Below are 3,463 nucleotides of genomic sequence, written 5' to 3'. Positions count from 1 at the left end.
ACACACACACACACACACACAGAGAATTGTGAATTTTGGGTGAACTGTCCCTTTAAGTCTTATCAAAAAGTGAGTTTAAGCTTAACACAAGAATCTCTTCCAGTGGGTTCCGAAAAAAAAAATCTTGTTCTTCCTTTCAGTTAACCTCGTGGTTTTTCTTGTTTCATGCAAAAACTCACTTCATTTTGATACATCTGAAAGAAAACGGGATCTTGAATCTTCTCGAATGTCATGATTTGAGGATGTTTGCTCTGGGACACGACAGAAATACTGAGGAACAACAGCGTTCAAAACATGCCAAGTAAAGCTGGTTTGTTGCTGAGCTGTGCTAGATACTGATCTAGTTTCATCACCTAATCACTCATGAGAAGTGAACGCCTGATTTCAGATCGATAAAGTGCCTTAAACACAATCAGCCATATGAGCGAGTTCACGTTCAGTTTCCGCTTCTGAGTTGAGTCCTGACCAATCTAGCCGTCGTACTGCGTTTATCAGACTCTCATCAGAAGATGGAGCGTTAGATACTCGCAGCTCAAGCCTGAATGAATGCACGAGCGCCGCTTTAAACCATGTTATTTGCTGATGAGTTTACATGTACTGCTGATTTTATTCTCTACCGTCTCACGTGCCACAAAACTCATCTGACCAGAAATAAATCATGCACAACAAAATCCTTTCATGTTTTTATTCCAACAAGCATGAAGAGAAACTTAATTTTCATCCACATTTACAGTCTGAAGACCTGCCAACACACAAAACAGAAGAGATGTTTTAACACAAACACGGTTGACGAGTCAGATATGATTAAACATGAGGAACATTAACATGCACGTACAGTGTGAGGACCAATGCGTGGAAGCCTCTCCGCCACTGAATTAAACCAAACAAGGAAACTGCGACATTCATCTCACAATTCTCACCTTTTCTGAGATATAAACTTGCCATTCTGACTTCATGATACACAAATGCATGTTTATATCCTGAGATTCTGACTTTATAACACGCAGTTGTGAGTTTATATCTCACAGTTCAGATAAAGACAATAGACTTTCTCAGAACTAGGAAATGTTTTTTCTCAGTTACGAGTTAAAATCTCACAATTCTGACTTTTTTCTTGCAATTGTGAGTTTTTATATCTTGCAACTGACCCTTTTCTCTCAATTCGGACTTTTCTGAGAATTTCACTTCTGACTTTATAACACGCACCTGCAAGTTATAAAGTCAAAATCTGAGAGAGAAAAATACATAGTGTTTTCTTATAATTCTGAGTTTATATCTCGCAATTGAGAAAAAAAAGACAATTGACTTTTTCTCAGAATTATGACATTTTTCACACAATTGTGAATTTCTATCTCGCAATTCTGACTTTACAACTCGTAATTGCATTTATCCAGTAGGGCTGTATCTGACTTCATAACACGCAATTCTGAGTTTATATCTCACGACTGAGAAAACAAAACCAGACAGAATTGACTTTGTTTCTCAGAGTTATGAGTTAAAATCTCACAACTGACTTTCTCAATTCTGACTTATTTTCTGAGAACTTGAAGGAGCTGCAGGAGGAGGACAGGTGTTACAGCGCAGGACAGATACAGAGGAGCGGGGAGCGCTCAGGAGGGACTCACATGCCGTGGATGCGCTTGTGGACGTTGATGGTGTACTCGCGGGTCACCACCTCGTTGATGGCAGAGCGCCCCTTCTTCTTCTCGCCCTTCTTCGGTGCCATCTGAACACAAACACAGCAACACAACCCCTCCAGCTTCAGTTTACATTCAGCACATCACCCTCGAACCAGAACAACCAGAGCTCTCCAGTAACATTAGATGTGTGACCCCGGGCCACAAAAGCAGTCTCAAGGGTCAATTTCTTGAAATTGAGATGTATGCATCAGCTGAAAGCTGAATAAATGAGCTTAACATTGATGTATGGTTTGTTAGGATCGGACAATATTTGAAAATCTGGAATCTGAGGGTGCAAAAAAATCTAAATATTGAGAAAATCATCTTTAAAGTTGTTCAAATGAAGTTCTTAGCAATGCATATTACAATCAAACATTAAGTTTTAGGTACGGAATTGACTAAATATCTTCAAGGAACACGATCTTTACTTAATATCCTAATGATTTTTGGCATAAAAGAGAAATGTATAATTGTGACCCATACAATGTATTGTTGGCTATTGCTACAAATATCCCCCAGCGACTTAACACTGCTTCTGTGCTGCAGGCTCACAGATGTTAATGAGTTCAGATTCTACGCGCTGATTGGATCAGAGGCTCGCCTGAGTGACGCGCTGTTTTAAAGGAGCAGTTCACTTGTCATCATTTAGGAAAACAATACACTGCAAGTCAATGGCGACCAGCACGCTTCAGAATATATTCTGTGTCCATCATTTAAATGCTGACCGTTCATAAACTACACTTCGCCTCGCCTCGCCGCGCGTGTAATACTGTGTTCACCGTGGTATGATCAGAGTAGAGCGCTGCTTCACGGCTTTACTCGCATCGAGTGTTTAATCACGCACATCGGCGTTTTAAACGCGACAAACCGCGTCGCATCGCTAGATAAGCTGCCTTTGCTCTCAGATGAGACGCTAAGCGGAACTATAAGCCATTTATACCGCGGATGATGCCGGATTTGTGCAGAGCAGCCGAGAGGAAGATACTCACCCTGCGCGGAGACTGTGCGAAAGGAAGAGCGGGGGATTATGGGTAACATTCAAGGCGGAGCACGATTTGGTTTCCGTGTTGAACTACATCTCCCATGATTCCGTGCCCCGCACAGGAAGTGCTCACGGACAGCGGAAGCGCAGATCAAAACAGAAAGAGCCAAATGATTGAAATATCAAGCGGTGTAATCGTTCATGTAAACGTCACGCCGCGTCTGTTCTAATTAAATATTCATGAGCCGATAAATGACGTCCTCTCAGGTGTTCACTGCTGTCTAATCTTTACAGCTATGTAATATCTCCAGATGAACACTTGCAGCAGCTCAGCTTGACTTGCACTGGTCCTCAGCGGAGGAATGCTCTTCTCAAGCCTGCAGAGCATCTCACAGCTTCTGAGGAGCCTCTGTTTCTCCAGCTCTCACTCACTCGGGAAGAAAAGGTACAAAAGCTGTCACAGGAGCAATGTGCACCTAAAGTGTCCATATTAGTACCTGTTGTTGTTTATTATGTTTAGTTCCTAAAAGGTACAAAAGTGTGCTGCTCCAGTGACAGCTTTTGTACCTTTTAGTCTGAGAGTGTTGCATTGCATAATGCATGTTTGGATCATCTCATCTGGTATTAGAGGTGCGACTGATGTTTAGATCGTGTTGTGTCAGCATCTGCTGCACTGTGCTGTGTTACTGCATCTGCAGCAGACTCATGTTTTTGCTCCTCTGTCCTCATGTGTGTCTCTGCAGTTGATCCAGTGGCTCAGCATCATGACTCTGGCTCCTAAAGAGCTGTCTAACCTGCTGGG

General features: G+C 42.2%; 1 long non-coding RNA gene across 4 annotated transcripts; it reads right to left on the bottom strand.

Annotated features, from left to right (window-relative positions):
- Positions 1–1,542: 1,542 nt before the first annotated feature.
- On the bottom strand, positions 1,543–2,745 carry LOC107572702 (uncharacterized). Of its 4 annotated transcripts, none has more exons than XR_001607385.1 (3): positions 2,669–2,745; positions 1,626–1,726; positions 1,543–1,553 (listed from the first exon to the last, which is right to left on the bottom strand). It is a non-coding gene; the product is annotated as an uncharacterized lncRNA (long non-coding RNA). The 4 variants fall into 4 exon arrangements; XR_001607388.1 differs by lacking the exon at positions 2,669–2,745 and adding an exon at positions 2,620–2,644; XR_001607386.1 differs by lacking the exon at positions 2,669–2,745 and adding an exon at positions 2,459–2,483.
- Between the last annotated feature and the right edge of the window lie 718 nt (positions 2,746–3,463).

The sequence above is a fragment of the Sinocyclocheilus grahami genome, unplaced genomic scaffold (assembly GCF_001515645.1).
Source record: "Sinocyclocheilus grahami isolate Dianchi unplaced genomic scaffold, SAMN03320097.WGS_v1.1 scaffold1799.1, whole genome shotgun sequence".
Taxonomy (NCBI): Eukaryota; Metazoa; Chordata; class Actinopteri; order Cypriniformes; family Cyprinidae; genus Sinocyclocheilus; species Sinocyclocheilus grahami.
This window is presented reverse-complemented; position numbering and strand designations above follow the sequence as displayed.